Source organism: Meles meles, chromosome 8 (assembly GCF_922984935.1).
Source record: "Meles meles chromosome 8, mMelMel3.1 paternal haplotype, whole genome shotgun sequence".
NCBI lineage: Eukaryota > Metazoa > Chordata > Mammalia > Carnivora > Mustelidae > Meles > Meles meles.
Window position 1 is genome coordinate 4,444,410 of NC_060073.1, and position 21,096 is coordinate 4,465,505.

At 45.5% G+C, this 21,096-nt stretch overlaps 1 protein-coding gene across 16 annotated transcripts in view; it reads right to left on the minus strand.

Moving 5' to 3' along the window:
* Window positions 1-21,096, minus strand: part of PPP6R3 (protein phosphatase 6 regulatory subunit 3) — a 140,087-nt gene that overhangs the window by 84,182 nt on the left and 34,809 nt on the right. For all 16 annotated transcript variants that reach the window (XM_046014883.1, XM_046014884.1, XM_046014885.1 and 13 more), the window contains one exon: window positions 9,111-9,262. The gene's annotated coding sequence lies outside the window, so the exon portion shown is untranslated. Of the gene's footprint in view, window positions 1-9,110; window positions 9,263-21,096 lie in introns of those variants that run through there.

A 21,096-nucleotide genomic window follows, 5' to 3' on the forward strand; every position in this document is an offset into this window, starting at 1 on the left:
AACGGGCAGAAACCCAGAGGCACTGACAGGGTGCACGGAGGAGTCACAGCTTTTCATGCCCAACGCTGGGTACGGGAGCAACAGGAAGACCAAGCACATGCAGCCCAGCGGCTTCCAGAAGTTCCCAGTCCACACGTCAGTGAGCTGGAAGCGCTGCTGACATGCAACCAGCCTCACGGCGCACAGACTGCTCACGTCCTCTCCGAGAACCACAGAGCCGCTGTACGAACAGCAGCCCGGCTGGCCCTCAGAGTCACTGGTCCCAGTGCGAGGCTGTGCAGCGAAGAAAAGGAATGGGCAGCTCCTGTTCAAGCTGCATTTGTGTTCATAAAACCATAAAACTACAGAAAACAAACAAATGGACAAAAAGGGGCAGCAGTGAGCTGGCTCGGCACAGAACAGCAGTGGCCACGTGTGACCATGCTGCGGAGAGCCATGGCCAACTGCGGCCTGAGCCCAAACAAGCTGCTACGGCGTAGAGAGAAGCAGGTCCAGAGACGCAGGCGACCGCAGTGAGCGCCACACGAAGTCATGTTACAGTGGGACCAATAAGCAAAGCCACCTCAGAATGAAGTCCGAGATGAGTCCGGTCTAGGACCTCGGGAGATCTAATCCTGCTGCAGCCTTCTGGGGCACATGCCCCTTTGCCAGGCACCGCCACACCTTGTTCTGGGGACGAAGAGACTGCCAGCCACACGGCTCCTAAAGAGATGACCAGGCAAAAGGCCTCGTCACTTGGGGGCTAAAATAACCAGCTTTGCTGGTCTTAAAGTGCTTCCGTAGTATCACCAAACATCAAGTGAGAGCCAGCGAGTGAAAATACAGATGATGTGCGAGCAGGAGAAGCATGAACTCATTAAAGATCAAGCTAAAGGTTACAGCCATGAACACACGCAAAGCCCTGAGGTTGGAGAACTCTGGCCAGAGCCCGGATGACCTTGCCGGAGAGAACCCATGCAGGAAAGGAAGGTGATATTAAGTGACGGCCGTGCTGCTTTATAAATCTCTTCTCAAGTCCCTCTGATATAAAACACATGGCTTCATCTGGGCTGACATGGAGCCTCAACAGGAAGATGGAAGGGTTATACAACCTTCCAGATGTTTACTGGATAAACATAATTCTCCACTCCTCTGGCAACTCTAGCAAGATAGCAGTAAAGGACAAAGAAAAAGAAGAATGCCAACAAATGTACGAAAAGAGAGAAAACAGAAATAATTCAGAAAGTCCAACATCCAAGTAACCTAAGTTTTAGAACATATTACGATCCACAACCACCTGCCTCATCAAAAAATACCTGGGTGGCTCAGTGGGTTAAGCCTCTGCCTTCGGCTCAGGTCATGATCTCAGGGTCCTGGGATCGAGCCCCGCATCGGGCTCTCTGCTCGGCAGGGAGCCTGCTTCCCCCTCTCTCTCTGCCTGCCTCTCTGCCTACTTGTGATCTCTGTCTGTCAACAAATAAATAAAAAAAAAAAAAATCTTTAAAAAAAAAAAAATACCTTTTCCTCTGAGTGTACAGAACAGGACTCTGACCTGCCAGAACCTCCACATCCTATCACAGTGAGCGGTGGAGCAGACCTTCACGGCACGGTGTGAAATTCCACAATATCAGGAAAAAAACAAAAACATTGTATTTTATCTCAACTTTTCTCGTGAGAAAAAAATACTCAAAAAAGGACTGAAAATCAGAATATCAGCTTCCTCAACAGCAATTCTAGAAAAGAGCATTTTCAGACATGGATTTATTCACACTTTCTCAAAAAGCTACCAGAAAACGGGCTGCACTGAGGCATGGCAGTAAGGGGGCAGGGGCGCCTGGCTGGCTCAGTCAGTTGAGCCTGTGACTCTCGATCTCTGGGTTGTGGGGTCAAGCCCATGCTGGGAGTAAAAAGTACTTAAAAATAAAAGTCTTTAAAAAAAAAAAAAAAAAGAAAACAAAGGCATGGCAATAGGCCACGAGAGGAGGACATGGAACACATGGAACCGGGGATCCCACACACCGAGAAGCAGAAGCTGTCAGGAGAAAAGCTGGGGGGGGGGGGAGGCGGCGGCGGTGGACACTGGCCACTACAGAGAAAGTCCAGAGGAATCTGCCCAGAGGGAGGCATGCCTGACGCAGAGGGCTCTGAAAAGGATGTGTCCACACAGGAGATCTATGTGCCAGACACATGTGACCACGCTGAGAAGAATTTTACTAATTAAATCAGAGACCCAGGGAGTAATTCACCAAAATACCCATAGTTCTACACTGATTTTAACCGAAGTTGTGCTTTAACTGTGTCCGAAGATGGGGGTGGGGGGAAGTTCTGCGTATGTAGAAGCTAATCCTTCACCTTCACTGTTAGGTCAGCCAGATTAGGAACAGCGACCTGCAGGAACGCAAGCCAAACGTAAAGTGTTGGCAGGAAACAAACATGAGAAAACACGAGGAGATAAAGGTACTGGCCCCTAGTAAGTAACTAAGGGATGAGGACGAGAAAGGGTAAGGAAGATGCAGCAGATGACTTATTCCTTGCTGGAAACCTTGTGGTGCTGTTCGCGCCTGCACACACTGTGGACCCAAGCACGGGAAGAACACCGCGGGGAAGGAGAGCAAACGAGCGCTGAGTTCCATCCCCGGCACACTTGATAAGTCTGCTCAGTCTGAAATCAAGATACCGTGAGAGATGAGCTAACCTGACTGGTCATGTGGAAAGACAGGCAACAGCTACATATACTTAAGAGTCTGTGTGCAAAAAAGCAGCAAAGAAAAAAAAAAGAAGCCCATCAACCAGCCGGCAGCAAACAATGGTACCTCCTCACGCTTAGGTTCCCTTTCTCACCCTGTTCTTTCTACCACCAGCATGTGAGCCAACTCGAGCCCTGGGACACCCAGGGGAACAGGAATAAAGCTGCCAAATCCGGTCTGCCACCCCTTTTTATCCGGCCCCTGAATAAAGACTGATCTTCCTATTTTTAACTGTTCGATCGGAAGAACGATATTCCATGACTTGCGAAAATTCTTTGAGATTCACAAAGTTTTCCTGAAACCTAGCCACACCATTCATTTACATCCAGTCCCTGGTGGCTGTCACACGACCGAGGGAGAGCTGAGGGTGACAGAGACCACATGCGACACACCCATCACTCCGCACTGCTGCTCCACCGGACGCCTTCCAGGTCACAGTGACACAGTCAGAACTCCACGGTGCCCTGAGGACCACTTGCTATACTGTGACATTCTATTATCATCCTCGCATCCCCAACGTGTCAAAACAAGAAAAGAACCACTGGACCTGGACTGCTGTGCCTGTCAGAAGCGTGGGGTGGGGATTCCCGTGGCACGGACTCAGACGATGCATCTGCCGCGCGGGGAGCCCCCTCGCACACACCGCCACTTGCACCCCGTGGTGGCCGCAGCACGTCCCCACATAAACACCCAAACATCTTCACTGGAGTAGCTCTTAACGGGACAACTTCACAAAAACAGAAGATGAAGATGAAACTTCAAGCGAAGCTGGTCTCCCAGTGGCTTGTCAGCCAGGCAGCGGGGCAGCCAGGGACAGTTTTCCTTCGAGTCTGTGCGCCTGATGTAGCCCCGCTGAGGAGTCTGAAATGCGGACAGACGAGGCTGCACGCACAGCTGGCAGGAGAGAGCCGCAGGCCGAGCGTTCCGAGAGAAGCGGGGGGAAGACAACGTCGCTACAGCGTGCAGGCGCGTCTGCTGTGATGGGTGACAGCTGACAGTGGGAAAATTATGTGTAGAGCAAAAAAAAACGGCTTAACTGGACAAATTTACAAAACTTGTGAAAATGTACTGTTCAAAGCTTATAGTTCTTTGTATTTTCATCAACAGCTCCTTCGAGAGGTTTTTAAAACGTCCTCACCTGCTACTGAACCGGTAACGTCGACAGTGAACTTCATTTACTCTGGCAGACTCTCTATCACCCGGCAAGCTGCGTAATGGCTTCTCAAGGGTTCATGTTTTTTACAACTTTTTGAGCCCAGGGCTAAGACTGAAATTTTGCTGAATAAGCAGAACAACGCTCAACCGCTATCACTAAATGCTGAATGGCTCTGGAAATTGGCTTTGGCTGACATCTTGATGTTTCTTGGTGAATTCAACCTAAAACTGCACGGCTGACCAGCACCGATCTGCCAAAACCTTCTGCTGTGGTGAGGTCATTTCAGTACTGACTCTGTTAGGATCATAAATTCAAGCTGCCTCATACACTTCCCACGCTGTCAGAACTTCAAATTGAAGTGACATCTCTGTCCCCATACAGATTTGCAGTGGTGACATTTTCTGAGCTCAAACTACAGTTAAAAAGCATTTTCCAGAACTTAATGCAAATGTAAAGGAAAGTTTCCTATTCCAAAATTCATACAGCTATACAAATGAGGATTTTCCTAACCGTCCTCCGGAAGTAATTAACCTGTAATGTAACAACCTGCTAAAAGGCAACAGCAAGAGGAGCATCTAAAAGAATTCTAGAAATGCCTTCCCGGTGATAAGTGTACGTGCTTGGAGACTGATACCAGAATGTGGCAGCACCTGTTTGTGTAAAAAGACATTTTCAAAGATGAAATATGTAGAATCGCATTACAGGTCACCATTAGTAGATTAGATGAACATCTGTAGCAGAATTTGAGAGGGGGAGCTCTGGCTACGAACACCATTTAGGTGAAATGTTATCCCCCAGAAAAAGAACTCCATTCTTCCCCTTAGTGGATCTGTATTACAAAATACTGAACTCAAGTATTTTTTATATTTTTAATTTCATCAATAAAATCTGTGAAAATTTGCTCTCGTTTTATGTTTTATTTTTTTTTTTAAAGATTTTATTTATTTATTTGAGAGAGAAACAGTGAGAGAGAGCATGAGAGGGGAGAAGGTTAGGGGGAGAAGCAGACTCCCCGTGGAGCTGGGAGCCCATTGTGGGACTCGATCCCAGGACTCCAGGATCATGACCTGAGCCGAAGGCAGTTGCTTAATCAACTGAGCCACCCAGGCACCCTGCTCTCTTATTTTATAAATACCTATATAATACCCTCTCTTTTGCTTCTTGTTCTCAAAACCTAAAATATTTCCTATCTGGGCTGTGACAACCTCTGGTTGAAAGGACCCTATATTTAAAATGATGCTCCTTTCTGGGAATCCTTCTCCACTGATTCTAGGACTCCTGGAGACTAATGGGTAACTTCTTTTTTTTTTTAAAGATTTTATTTATTTATTTGACAGAGCTCACAAGTAGGCAGAGAGGCAGGCAGAGAGAGAGGAGGAAGCAGGTTCCCCGCGGAGCAGAGAGCCTGATGTGGGGCTCGATCCCAGGACCCTGGGATCATGACCAAAGCTGAAGGCAGAGGCTTAACCCACTGAGCCACCCAGGCTCCCCAATGGGTAACTTCTTAACAGAAGAGTTCACCTGGCATCAGACAGCATCTGACAAGCAGAGGAAATGAAAAAATAAAAAAAAGAAAGAAAGAAAAAAAAAAAAACAGAAAGAATACAGCTAATGGTAAGGAACGGTTTCACAGTTTGCCACAGCTAAGAGTCTTTGTCAGCAAAAAAAAAACAAAATAAAATTTAAAAAGAGAGAGAAAGAAAGGGAGAAAGTCCTAAAACTGTTATCCTGAGAAATGTTTCTGAAATTTTAGCCCTACCACTAAACAACTGATACCTAGTATGCAAAAAATACTAAAGATATAAAGTAGGGGGCGCCTGGGTGGCTCAGTCAGTAAAGCATCTGCCTTTAGCTCAGGTCATGACCCCAGGGTCCTGAGATTGAGTCCCATGTTGGGCTCCCTGCTCTACAGGGAGCCAGCTTCTCCCTCTCCCTCTGCTTGCTGTTCCCCCTGCTTGTACTCTCTCTCTCTCTCTCTCTCTCTGTCAAATAAAGAAATAAAATCTTGGGCAAGGGGAGATAGAAAGGAGAAGTCAAAACTCCTTGTTCCTGGAATACTTAAATCTACTCAAAGAGAAAAAATAATCCTAAAATAATTTAATGAGATATGCTAAGAGTTCACAAAAGAGTGGCCACAGAGGAACTGGAACAATACAGAAAGGTCTGACAAAATAAGTAGAAAGAGAGCTGAGGCCTAGTAAAAGAGGAATCAAATGCACATAACAATAATAAAATCCTAAGATGGGAGGTGGACAAAATGGGTGAAGGGGGTAAAAAGGTACAGAATTCAAGTCATAAAATAAGGCATGAAATGTAATGTACGGGGGCACCTGGGTGGCTTGTTGCTTAAGTGTCTGCCTTTAGGGGTGCCTGGGTGGCTCAGTGGATTAAGCCGCTGCCTTGGGCTCAGGTCATGATCTCAGGGTCCTGGGATCGAGCCCCGCATCGGGCTCTCTGCTCCGCAGGGAGCCTGCTTCCCTTCCTCTCTCTCTGCCTGCCTCTCTGCCTACTTGTGATCTCTCTCTCTGTCAAATGAATAAATAAAATCTTTAAAAAAAAAAAAAAAAAAGTGTCTGCCTTTAGCTCAGGTCAGATCCCGGGGTCCTGGGACTGAGCTCCAAGCCGGGCTCCCTGCTCAGCGTGGAGCCTGCTTCTGCTTCTGCTGTTGCCCCTGATGGTACTCTCGCTCTCTCTCTCAAATAAATAAATAAAATCTTTTAAAAAAAGAAAAAGAAAGAAAGAAAAATGCAATGTACAGCACTGTGACTGTGGTTAATAATACTGAATTATATATTTGAAAGCTGCTACAAGAGATCTTAAAAGTTCCCATTATAGGGGAGCCTGGATAGCTCAGCCAGGTAAGCATCTGACTCTTTTGTTTTTTGTTTTACTTTTTAAGATTTCATTTATTTATTTGAGAGAGAGTGCGTGTGCTGACATGTGCGTGAGCGGGGTGGTAGAGGGTGGGACAGAGGGAGAAGGAGAAGGAGAATCCCAAGCAGACCTCCCACTGAGCACAGAGCCCCATACAGGGTCTGATCCCACAACCCCTAGAGCATGACCCAAGCCGAAACCAAGAGTTGGATGCTACCCTGCTTCTTGATTTTGGCTCAGGTCATGATCTCAGGGTTATGACATCAAGCCCTCTTGTTAGGCTCCATAATGGGCATGGAGACTACTTAAGATTCTCTCTCTCCCTCTCCCTTTATCTCTTCCCACCGCCCTCTTTAAAACAAACAAACAAAAAAAAAGGTTCTCATTACAAGAAAAAAAATGTTAACTAGTGATGCTGAACATTGACTTGACCTACTGTGATGATCATTTCAAAATAAATACAAATATCGAATTCACTACGTTGTCTGCCTGAAACTCACGTCATATGTTAATTATATCTCAATTTTTACAGGCTATGAGTGGTATTATCGAACAGCTTTAGAAATCATTCTTGGAGAGTCAGCTGGGTGGCTGGTGGCTCAGCCACTCAGCGTCTGCCTTTGGCTCAGGTCATGAACCGGGTTCCTTGTTCAGTGGGAAGCCTGCTGCTCCCTCTGCTGCTCCCTCTGCTTGTGCTCTCTCACTCTTTCTCTGACAAATAAATAAATAAAAATCTTTAAAAATTTATAAAAATAAAAATAGGGGCACCTGGGTGGCTCAGTGGGTTAAGCCTCTGCCTTCTGCTCAGGTCATGATCTCAGGGTCCTGGGATCAAGCCCCTTATCGGGCTCTCTGCTCAGCGGGGAGCCTGCTTCCCCCTCTCTCTCTGCCTGCCTCTCTGCCTACTTGTGATCTGTCAAATAACTACATAAGATCTTTAAAAAATAAAAATAAATCATTTTTTGAACTCTAGAGTCACAACAGAAAAGGAGTAACTTACAATTTGCAGAGAACAGTTTAAAAAAAACGTAAAACAGATGTCCAACCTGTAAAATAACCAGCTGAATTCAAGCTCGAGGTCTCTGTGGGCCCTGAAACTAGGGCCTCCTCTTGCCATCACCCCCGGTTCTGAAGCCGCTGATGAAAAAGGCAAAAGTGCATCACAAACCTCCTTCTTTGCGGTTAGCGGTCCTGATGGTCAGACCACAGTTCTAAGCACATGGTCTTGACCTTCTCACACCTAAACCCTCAACTTGGGCTGACTTCTCCACACAGCCAGGCAGGTGGGAAACAGAAGAGGCTTTACCCATAGGGCTAGAAGGTAGCCCTGACAGAGAAAGAGAAGGAACAATGGCAGGACCAAAAACCGAAACGACAACAACAACAACAACAAAGCCTTACCAGACAAGGTGCCAAGAGATGAATGAATACTTGGGGAAGAATTTTCCCCCTCGAGATTTTTACAGACTAATACAGAGAAAACGCTGGAGAAGTCAGAAGATCTATAAAAGAATCCTGACTATCTGGCCCAGGAGGTGGAGCTTCACTGGAAGCCCGAAGGGAGGCCGCAAGGTGGAGGAGAGTCATTCCTGCGGGACCGACGGGAGAACTACCCTGCCAGGAGAAGCAGGAACCTGCTACAGCGCGTAACTAGAGTGTCTGCCGAGATAAGGAAGCCTGAACCGCACACCATTAAGCGGTTCATGCCCACTGTCTGCTCAAGACACAATGGAGCAGATGAAGATGGATTAAAAATGTGTCCTGTTCACCTCCTGAGATGCTGTACTGAGCCCTTCACTGAGAGCACCAGCACCATGGCCACTTTCTGCAGGGCCAACTGTCAAATACGCGAAGTCAACCTCTGGTCTCTAACAGAAAGTTTCAGTGAAGAGGTCTCAAAGGAGAGCAGCGAGGACCTGAGAGGAGTCCCAAGGCTGGCTAAACGCCGGCGGTGGCCTGCGGCCGGCGGCCGAGGAAACAAAGCAACCTCCGGCTCGATCCCGCGCACGCGCCTGTGCACACACTTGCAGGGAGCCTAGAAGCAGCAGCGGAGTCCCCACGAGCAGTCTCTCTCCACCGGCTCCCTCCGCTTGCCAGGCCGGGCTTATCCTCAGCACCCAGATCAAGCGCCCCAAGGAAAAGAGGAACCCCCCGGATCGGGTGCTGCAGATTCCAAAACGAGCCAGAGCCAACTGCGGAGGCTGCTACTGAACTTCCTAAAAATACCACAGGGCCCCGGAACCACACGCTGCCTGGTCTAGCCCTGGTCGACCTAGACCCCAGGGTCTCCAACAGAACACTGCTTTCCTTGAGGCAACTATGAAGGAAACTCCTGATCATCTTAATGGTCTTACCTTTCAACCAAGTTTAAAAATTAAAAGAAATGTTTTCTTCTCTGTGGCTCCTTGCCCATTACAGGTTATCCTGGTACCAGGTGTCTTCCAATTCACTGCATTAGCAGATCAGCCGGAGTGAAGGGGGATGTGGAAGGGAAACAGCAGCTCTCCTGTAAGGAAAAAAGAGCATATGTTCACGGCATGCGGTTTTGGTCTGATGACAGCAGTCATTAAAGATACTGGTTGAAGGGGGCGCCTGGGTGGCTCAGTGGATTAAGCCGCTGCCTTCGGCTTAGGTCATGATCTCAGGGTCCTGGGATCGAGCCCCGCATCGGGCTCTCTGCTCCGCAGGGAGCCTGCTTCCTCCTCTCTCTCTGCCTGCCTCTCTGCCTACTTGTGACCTCTCTCTCTGTCAAATAAATAAATAAAAAAAATCTTTAAAAAAAAAAGATACTGGTTGAGGGTCCTGATTTCACATAGAATGCACCTCAGAAAATTGGAAAGTTCTAGTCAGCACTGTCATCCCTCTATCTCAGCTTTTATCCTACACTAAACAATAACCCAGAAATAGAGACATCATAATGGCATTATCACTGAACAAGTAAGAAAAACATACATGTTCTTATCTTTATCTTATAAAAATATGAATGATATTCTATTTTTTAGAAGATTTTATTTACTTATTTGACACCGAAAGAGATCACAAGCAGGCAGAGAGGCAGGCAGAGAGAGAAAGGGAAGCAGGCTCCCCGCTGAGCAGAGAGCCCGATGCGGGACTCGATCCCAGGACCCCAGGATCATGGCCTGAGCCAAAGGCAGAGGCTTAACCCACTGAGCCACCCAGATGCCCCATCAATGATATTCTTAATCAAGAAAGGGCTGACTGTAATGACACCAAACTTTACTTTTTTTTTAAAGATTTTATTTATTTGTCAGAGAGAGTGAGTGAGCACAGGCAGACAGAGTGGCAGGCAGAGGCAGAGGGAGAAGCAGGCTCCCTGCTGAGCAAGGAGCCCGATGCGGGACTCGATCCCCAGGACACCAGGATCATGACCTGAGCCAAAGGCAGCCACTCAACCAACTGAGCCACCCAGGCGTCCTGGCACCACACTTTAAAATGCTAAACAAAAATTTTTTTTTTTTTTTAGATTTTTATTTATTTATTTGACAGCGAGAGAGAGAGAGAGATCACAAGTAGGCAGAGAGGCAGGCAGAAAGAGAGAGGGAAGCAGGCTCCCTGCCGAGCAGAGAGCAGAGAGCCCGATGTGGGACTCGATCCCAGGACCCTGAGATCATGACCTGAGCCGAAGGCAGCGGTTTAACCCACTGAGCCACCCAGGCGCCCTAAACCAAATTTTAAAAGTAGCCGAGTAGTTCCATGTAATACCTCTAAACACCATAAATTTCACCAGGAAATATAAGCAGAATATTGAGGTCACTGAAGTACTAACGACAGCTAAACTTTGTCTCTACGGACGCCTGTGTGGCTCACTGGGTTAAGCGGCTGCCTTCGGCTTGGGTCATGATCCCAGGGTCCTGGGACTGAGCCTCCTGTGGAGCTCCCTGCTCAGTGGGCAGTCTGCTTCTCCCTCTCCGTCTGCCCCTCCCCCTGCTATGGGCTCCCTCTCCCGATCTATAAAATAAAATACAATAAATTGTCTCTAATGTTAATTAATCAAACGCTGCACATGAAAGGGCATCTTCAAGGCACTTCACTGATAACACTGCACTGAAAGCAACAACAACAAAACCCCGAACTACAGACAAGAGCTAATTAAAAATCCTGCAAGAATGCAGCCTACGATGCATCTCAGAACATATGCTGCATATGGGATGCGTTTCTTCCACAAAACTCACCACGCTCAAGTCAATGTTTTCCAACAAATAAGGTAATAAATAGAAACAATGCTGACTGCTGACTACTTGTTAAAACAATAAAATGAACCAACCAAAACAGTAACAAACCCAGGTCAAGAAAAGATTATTTAATTCTAAACACTTTACCAGTCAAATGCTTTCTGAACATACATTTAGAAAACGTAATTGGTCATCTCAATTTTTGCTTTTTTTTTTTTTTATTTTTTTTAAGATTTTTATTTATTTATTTGACAGAGAGAGATCACAAGTAGGCAGAGAGGCAGGCAGAGAGAGAGGAGGAAGCAGGCTCCCTGTGGAGCAGAGAGCCTGATGCGGGGCTCGATCCCAGGACCCTGAGATCATGACCTGAGCCGAAGGCAGCGGCTTAACCCACTGAGCCACCCAGGCGCCCCTCAATTTTTGCTTTAAATTACAAGAGACCATGTGCCACCACTGTGTGATACTACGGTCCTCAGACACGACTGGGTTGACATGTCATGGCAAAAAGTACATCACTAGATGCTGTAGGTAACTTTAGCCCCATCCCAACTGTTCTGTGCGCTCAGGGTTCCAGAGCCTTTTAAGAATCTGACGACTTTACCTGCTCCTCAAAAAGCACATTCACATGCTCGCACATACACAAAATTCGGCATTTAAAGTTGAGTGGTTGGAGGACCGTCAGGGACAATCTGGAATTGCTTCTTCTAATAGCCAAGACCACCCACTGCCCCCACTTATAGGTAGGTCACAGGCTCCCAGCAGAGTTGGAGCAACCTGCCTGCCTCACCATGCCGCACACTCCCATCCAGCGAAGCCAAAAGAAGAAAGTTATCAAATGTGCTCATAGCGTTATGAATCTGGCCGCTTATCACACAGTAACAAGTGTGCCGAGACTTAATCCACTTTGCTGGAGCAGGGACTCTGTGTAATTGCTCGTACTTTATTCATTTAGACTACCAAGGGAAAAGAGTGGGACCTACAATACCGATTGTGAAAAATACGGTAATTCTAAAGTGTGAGAATATAAGAAACAAGAACAAACAAAGGAACACAGAATGCAACAGTGTCCAAGTGCAGTAGTGGGACTCCTGAGTCAGTGTATACCGAATACCCCCTGAAAACCTCCAGGTCTACAGTGAAAAGACTACTCGGGTGTTTTGCCTTGTTTTTAAAGACGTAGTCCACAAGGACAGGAGAAGGCAACAAACTGGAGGGGCTACAAGGGAGCAAAGGAGAACTGGCTGGAAAAGTTACTCACTGACGCTCAGCTCCTTAGTATCCCCATTCTCTCGCCCTGAGCCGGCCCAGCCCATGCCAGGCCCGCTTCTGGTGAAAGCGCACTGGGAGGGCCCGGCCAGCACAGCTGGGGACAGCCTGCCACCCCAACGGAGGGGCTGTGTGACTGCAGGGTAAGCGCTGAGACAGGCACACCCCGCTGCCCGCCCAGCTCCAGACGGACTCTCCTACCGGGAGCTCTGAGTTCCCGGCCAGGCAGAAGACAGGAATGTCTTTAGAGTGAGCTAAATGACCTTTAGGAAAAAGAACCTGAAAATACTGACCCCGGGGACTTCCCAACCAAAGGAGCACTGCTAGTCACCGTGCTGGAAAATTCAGAGCCAAGGAGCCCCTCCCATGACAGGAGTCTCTCATCTACCACTACGAAAAACTAGTATTTAAAAAAAGAAACTTTTCATCACAACTTTGCTCAGCAGCTACAAGAGTAATACAAGAAGCTCCCACTGGGCCTCCCCTCAGCTCGCAACAAATCACTGTGTCACTTTGGCCTGGGTACCCCCCTCTCCACCAACACCCCAAACGCTGTGAGAGCTACTGCAGATCACTGACCTTTCTGCCAAACAGTCCAGTGCATATGTCCTAAAAACAAGGACACTAATTCACACAGCCACAGCACACCTATCAAAGTCAGGATTTAACACAGCACTTGTTGGATTAAATACTTCGTATTCCAATTCTGCCAAATGTTCTGTAATGTCCTTCGTGGCACTCCTCCCTCACCTTCATTCAGGATCCTATGCCCTATCTCCTTTATTTCCTTCTATCTAAAAAAGTTCTGCATCATTTCTTTGTCTTTCATTGCACTGACATTTTTGAGGAATACTGGGTATGCATTTCTGGTAGGAATAAATGAGGTTTCGTTGTTCCTAGACTGTAACATTAAGAGGACAGCATGTGTCCTATTACTGGTGAGCGTTCTGATCACCAGGTTAAGATGGTATGTGCTGTGTTTCTCCACCATAAAATAACTTTTTTCCCTGAGTAATTAATCAATGAGTAAATAACCTATGGGAAGATATTTTGAGATTATGTTTTTTAAAACATTCACTCGGTAGTTTTACTACCCACTGACAATCTTTGAATCAAATGTTCTCTGATGGTTATAAAGTGATTTTTTTGTGTGTAAGTCTACAGTTCCTTCCTCCATTAGATGACATTCTAATTTTAGTAAGGTATGCCCACTTTCTTCCCACTCATCCTTTAATTCCTTAACAGTATGGACTCAGATTCTTATTAATACCATTATCTACTCTGATGCTCAAGCTGTCCCACATTCGGCTAGCGACAGTCCCTTCAAGCAGACTCCCAGTGCTTTTCATACTTTTTGAGCACTTCCTTATTTCCTGGCATAAAAACATGCTCCAGATTCATCCTGAACATTCTCTGCCCCAGCTCTGAAATCATCCATTTCTCCAAAGAGCCCCAGTTCTTTCAGTGGAGAATGTGATGTAGAAATGAAGATCTAAGAGCCAAGGACGTCCACGCACAGCAGAGAAAGCTGGGAGAGATGTTAATTTCATACAATTCAACTCTATGTGCTGTGGGTACATATCCCTGACTTTTAAATATGAAGGAAAACCAAAGATCACCAGGTATCTTAGGAAAGCCACTATCATAAAAAGTCAAGGGCAAAACAAACAGAAAAGTACAAACTGGAGGAAAGGTTTACCTCCTACGCAACTTCTTCAGAGAAGACGCTGCGGAGAGAGGCTGCGCTGCACTGCCACAGAGGGAGAACTGCAAAGCACACAACAGAGAACAAGGGAACAGAAGAGAGGCAAGAAGAACCCCTGGGATCCAAGGAGACAACCATGCTCCCACCAGGGAAGGCCAACAGGCCAGACTGGAGCGGGGAAAGAATTCTTCAAAAGATAAGGCTGAGAGAACACCAGAATACCTAGACATGTAACTCGCTGGAAGTCTGAGGCTAAAGTGGTTAATGTTTTTTTTAAAGTGATGGGGCAGGCACATAGCTGGCTCAGTCAGGGGAACCTGTGACGCCTGATCTCAGGGTGAGAGTTCGAGCCCCACGTTGGGTCTAGAGATGACTCCAACAAATACATAAAATTTCTGTGAAAAGTAATATACTTCCAGGGAAAATCAAGTTGTTTAGGAAAAGTATCTGTAATTCACCACTTAACATATAAATAGCATACAGGGTCATAATGATAAAACTAAATATTGATTTAACCGCAACTGCAGTGAAATTATCTTGGAAGGATGGGGAAGTGAGAATGTGAGAGGGGAGAACAGAGAGCTAATCCCTACCTTCTACATCTTTTCACAACAGGAAATCAGTAGATACGCTTGAAACTTCAAATACACAAACAAATAAATAAATAATGAGCACGCAAGCACGCACGAACTCTTCAAGCACGAACTCTTCAAACACGCTCTTCAGGGAGGCCTGGGGGCTCAGTTGGTTAGATGGCTCAGGTCATGATCCTGGAGTCCCGGGATCCAGTCCCAAATCCGGCTCCCTGCTCTGTGGGGAGTCTGCGTCTCCCTCTGCCCCTCCCACTTCTCAGCTCTCTCTCTCTCTCAAATAAATAAATATCTTTAAAAAAAAAACACACGCTCTTCACATACAGGGAGGTAAATATATGTATTATTTAACTGGCTAACAGAGTTAAAAGAATTACAGGAACCTTTGGGAAAAGAGGATGGGGGCGCTAAGGGAGGCTGTTTATACCAGCCTACCTGCTAGAACCAGCTTACTCTTAAGTATAAATGGGAAACACTCTGACAGAAAGATTTCTTTAAGAAACTCTTGAGAAGAATGCTCAACTGGGTAAAGGAATTACGCGTTGAGACCAGACGGCCGCAACAGCAACGCACTAGCTCGGACCCGAGTCCTCCAGCCTGAGTGCCCAGCTATTTCCTCATCGATGACATAGAGTTAGGCTACTTCACTCTAAAGAGTCTTCCTGCTCAGTAATTTACGACTCTAACATAAAAACAAAGTAATCTAGGCCTTAAAATCAGTGCCAGTGGCTACAGGCATGAGTTGATGAAATCACAGAAAGTAAGCAGGACTGGGTGAAATAAATGGGGAGAGGAGTAAAATGGGGGGGTGCTTAAAGCCCCGGGGTACAGAGCGGCTGCTGACGGTGAGGGAGGAGTGAGACCTGCACTGTTTAGGGAATGAAGATAAGAGTTCCTGATCCCAGCCTGGAAAGAATTTAATACCGACAGTATGCAAACAAGCGTGACACGAGACCATGGGGGAAAAAGCCAAGTACGCCTAAGAGACGTTTTTCCTTTGCAAGTTAAAACATACAGATGAGGGGCGCCTGGGTGGCTCAGTGGGTTAAGCCGCTGCCTTCGGCTCAGGTCATGATCTCAGGGTCCTGGGATCGAGTCCCGCATCGGGCTCTCTGCTCAGCAGCGAGCCTACTTCCCTCTCTCTCTCTCTCTGCCTGCCTCTCTGTCTACTTGTGATCTCTCTCTGTCAAATAAATAAATAAAATCTTTAAAAAAAAAAATACAGATGATGGCGGAATCCATGAGGATGAGGAACGGTGCTTCCCTCAAAAGGGGGGGCCCTCCCCAGGTAGTTAACTTGTAGGAAACCCTGAATTTCACGTAATAAGAGAAGGGCCTGGCCAGAGAGCAGAGTATTACAAGAGCGGGAGAGCCAGCATGGCGTGTGGAGCTAAAGGAGGAAAAGCGGGGATCTGCTAGTCAATAATGTCACGTGAACTCTAGCAGGTGAGGTCCCAGTCCATTCAGGCCACTGTAACAGAATACTGTGCCGGCGGCTTGTAAACAAGAGAAATTTCTCACAGTTCTAGAGACTGGAAAAGTCCAAGATCACAGCATTTGCAGATTCAGTGTGTGGCAAGGACCTGCTTCCTAGTTCACCGACAACTGTCTTTCTGCTGTGTACTCACGGGACAGGAAGGGGACAGCAAATCTCTAGGGTCTCTTTTATATCCCATTCACAAAGGTGCCAGCCTCATGGTCTCATCACCTCCCAAAGGTCATCCCCACCAACACCGCCACACTGATGAGGTGTGGAGATTCCTTTTCAACATGACAAATCTTGAGGGGGACACAAACGTTCAGCCTGCGAGAGTTGGCATCATTAGATTATTCCCTCCGAGGAAATGGATCCAGTGGGGCCCCTTCAAAAAAGGAAATCGAAATTTTAAAAAGAGTTTTATATTTTTTAATTTTTTTACACATTTTTATGTTTTATATTTTTACACACTTTTATATTTATTTTTGCCAACAATTCCTTAAAGGAGTTACATTTTCTTCAATAGCCATACAACCCAACCCTATCACAAAGCATCTCCACTTTCAATACTCTGACCAAGCTTGGTCAATAAGGAAAATGCAAGAACAATGTGACTATAAAAATATCCGTCAGAAATGAGGACTGGTTAGCCCAAAACAGTGAAAAAACAGATTCTCAACTCCACAGTATCTGAATATGCACTTGCTTAGTCAAAGAATTTGAGAACAGCAAGAATGAACATCTACCCTTACAAATCCTTTGTGCTAGTTATACAAGAGCTTTCAGTCCTCGTAGGTATTAATTCCCATTTTATTGTTGAAGATAGTAAGAAAGAACTTACTCCACATAAACCTTATGTGAACTAGGTGATGTTGTTTTTTTAACTCACCTTAGGAAAAAAGGCAATGAAAATCTCTCTGTGCTGTAATGTAGATTCCAAGATACTTATTCCTCACTGAGGCAAATCCACAAGAGGAAGCCATAGCTCTTACAGAACATGCAAGAAAGCATGTTCTCCTGTATCACACACCAAGCACGAACAATAAACATCTTCTCAATTACAAACAGGTGATACAGCCCAAAGCCTGAACACATAAAAGCAAGGAACTCTACTTCTAACATCAGGAAGCCCGCAGGTAGACCCCTCAATCAGAGCAGCATTTAACACAGATCCTGACCCCGTTTCTGCAAGCGTACTCATTCATGTTCTCCCAAACATCCACGTCCAAAGAGATGGACTATAAAGAGATGGGAAATCAATCCATCTCTCTGACGTCTTATTCACCATTTTATCCTCATCGCCTAGCACACTGTAAGCAGTAATTTATAAAGTCCACAAAAATTTGAATACAAAGATTATCCAAAATGAGCGCACAAATAACTCTTAATTGGGAGGAAAAAAAATAAATACTTTGGATGACTTCAGGGCATCTTTCAACAAAAATTTAAACACATATTTGCATGTAAATATTTATATTTAAATACACATACCCACACACATAACTCAGCTGACTTCAGAAACACCAATCATTTTAATACAAGCCATGGCAAGAACGCCAAGACTTCTAAATCGTTAATCAAAAATCACTATACCGGAAAAAAAAAATCACTATACCGGGACACCTGGGTGGTTCAGTTGGTTAAGCGTCTGCCTCAGCTCAGGCCATGATCCCAGGACCCTGGGATCAAGTACACCAGGTTCCTTGAGCAGCAGGGAGCCTGCTACTTCCTCCCCCTGCTTGGCGTGCTCTCTTGTGCCTGCGCGCGCTCTCTCTGACAAATAATCTTTAAAAAAAAAAAAAAAAAAACTATACCAAGAATGCAAAAAAAAAAAAAAGACTTTATTAAAGTATAAAGCATCCAAGGTAAATCCATAGTACCACTTTTTAAAAACAAAAATCATACATGAAAAGTACTTTAGGTAAAAACTTTGGCCCCTGACTGGAGTACACCATCGTCTGGCTATGCGCCCTAATGGGCACCTAAATCACTGCAGTCATGCATGAAGCCAACCCAATCTAACTTGCTATTAAAATGAAGCCAAGTTATAAATTAGTAAATCAGCACCCAAAGTAGAGCCCAGAGAACCAACTCGGCCTGTCAGAGCGGTGTGCGGAGACGCAGAGCAGTGGTGCGAAGAGCGCGCGACCCCAGCGGCCGGCTGTGTTTAACTGGCTCAGCCATGATAAACGATCAAGTTACATTTGAGGCCAAAGCTGAAATTTCCATAATCCAGAGTATAACTGCAAGAAAGACATCAAAACTTTCTGTAGGGAACCCTGGTAACCAAGTGATTAGTAAATGAAAGAAAAGTTCAGAGACTGAAAAGTGGGCTAAGCACCCTGAAAGTGAAAGAATTTGTCCACTGAAAACTCAACCCAAGAATGGGATTTTCACTGGCAAAACAAGAGACAGAAGAAATAATAACGAAAAGATCTTCAAAAAGGTTCTTGATTACTTTCCTAAAGAATGAACTTAGTATGAACCAAGAAAAGGCCCATGCCACAACCAGCTGTAACCCTGCCAAGAGCTCCAAGAGTACATTTCTCCTCCTAGCTTTGAACACAAGCCTAATTTCTAGTTGGCCATTCTAATCCTACTCATAAGTCTTGGTTTCTACCATGATGCTTCTGCAGTTCTCAAAACAAAAGGTTAAGTGCAAGGCGCCTGGATGGCTCAGTCCAATTAAGCATCTGATGCTTAATCTCAGCTCGTATCTTGATCTCAGGGTCTTGAGTTCAAGTCCCGCTCTGGGCTCCAGGCTGGGGGTGGAGCCTACTTAAAAAAAAAAAAGGTAAGTGCCCCAGAACTGTGCTGTCCAATACAGTAGCTTCCAGTCACACATAGCTATTAAGTACGTGGAATGTGGCTTGTAACAATAAGAAACCAAATTTTCAATTTTGTTTTAATTTAAATAGCCACACTGAGGATGGATAACGAGTATTATACAAAGCTCTGCCGGACATCACTGCTCTGACTCACCTTAGATTTGAAGTACAGAATAAATCTTTATGGTCTATAATCTCACATGAGTAAGTTCTCATCTCCGGGCAACTTGCTCAACAACAACAAAATAAATGTTAAAAAGAAAAAAAGTTCAGCTAGATTGTCTCTGTGACTGTGAACAATTTAGGTGGCATATGAACCATCTTCATTAGAACTGTGGCACCGTAATGACAACCACACCTCCCTCAAAATTACAGCAGTTTTACTTCCACCAGAGGAGGCACGCTGCCACACGGCCCCCTGCACACCACCTAGCTTGAGGGCGAAGACTTCAAGAGAACACCGATTCGGTTTAGTCAACCTCTGAGCAAGTAATTAATTCCTCTCTCTAAACTTTCATCTCTCTAAACTCATTCTCTTATCTGTAAAATGAGAGGATTAGATTAAATTACCACTTAATTATTGCACTACCACTTAACATGCTTCAAATTCTAAATTTCTTGGAACATAAAATACAAGTGAAACCAGGATACTCAGAGAGATGAAGAAAAAGATATCGATGAATAACCACAGTCTCAAACTCTTAAGAAATTAAGTAAATTTAACCAAGATCTTACAGTATAGAGTCCCGTGCAATATCCACGTATTCTGCTAGGAAACTGATTTGTCTCTTCAGGTGTGCCTGGTTTTCATTTTGCTTTATTTTTTTTTTTAAGATTTTATTTATTTATTTGACAGAGAGAGAGAGACAGTGAGAGAAGGAACACAAGCAGGGGAAGCCAGAGAGGGAGAAGCAGGCTTCCCATCGCAGGGAGCCCGATGTAGGGCTCGATCCCAAGACCCCGGCATCATGACCTGAACTGAAGGCAGAGGGTTAACAAATGAGCCTCCCAGGCGCCCTCCATTTTTGCTTTCAGTCCGCATGTGAACACAGTCTCGAAAGAAGGACAAAGCGCAGGGAGGTCAGTGGAACACAGAGATCACAAAGGTTTGTACCATCTCTTTCCTCCAAGAAAGCCTTCCTCCTCCATCGGACTGTGTAATCCCCACTGCTACATTCAGGGCTCTCAAACATTATCATGTGCTTGCTTTGTCAATGACCCACACCAAGTACAAGTACAATGCCCTTTGACCGCAGCTGTGGTTATTTTCGGGTGCTGTAAACTGGAGGGTGAATTCATTCCCAAAGCTTGTGACAGACACCACACCCACCTTTCCCAGGGGTACATATATAAAACAGGACAGGGTCCTTGGAAAAGAATCCTAACAGGTATCCAGAGAACGGAATTTAGATTAACAACTTATGTGAAATGTGTTAAGAGGCAGAAGATCAAGGCAGAATGAAAAGCTTAACATAGTTATTCAAAGACACATTACAAATACCTTCTGGGGCCCATACCAGACCTAACACTTTTGTCCATCTTTAAACACAGAGAAAATCATTTTCAGAGAGTTTGACTGATTTACAGCATGGTAGGAAAAAAACAAAAACAAATTCAGCTTTCTTGCAGAATGAAATGTTTTACCTGACACAGACTTTCCTTTGCATTACAGCTGATTTAACTAGGCCTCCACTGATGACCAGTTAGTTTTCATTTTTTACCCTTACAAACAAATGCCAGATTTCCTTGGAGCGGAACTGCCGGATCAAGTGTGCATTTCTAATTAGAACATTCTGGCAGGGGGCGCCTGAGTGGCTCAGTGGGTTAGAGCCTCTGTCTTCAGCTCAGGTCATGATCCCAGGGTCCTGGGATTGAGGCCCGCATCAGGCTCTCTGCTCAGCAGGGAGCCTGCTTCCCTTCATCTCTCTCTCTGCCTGTCTCTCTGCCTACTTGTGATCTGTCTGTCAAATAAATAAATAATATCTTAAAAAAAGAAAAAAAAAAGAACATACTGGCAGACAAATGGCTCTCTATGGAGGCTGTACCTACCCAGACTCCCACAAGCAACAAGGAAACGCTGCTCCACACCCATGTCCTTAAAGGTTTTCTCTTCTGAGCTCTGTTCCCGGGTGTGAGAGCCATTTAACACTTCACTTTTCTGCCGACTATCATTTATATCCTTTGTCCATTTTTCTACTGGGCTGGTCTTCTCAATGATTTGTAGTGGTTATTTCAAAGTAAGAAAATGAGCCCTTTGTCTGAAAGCATTCCCTCTTCAACT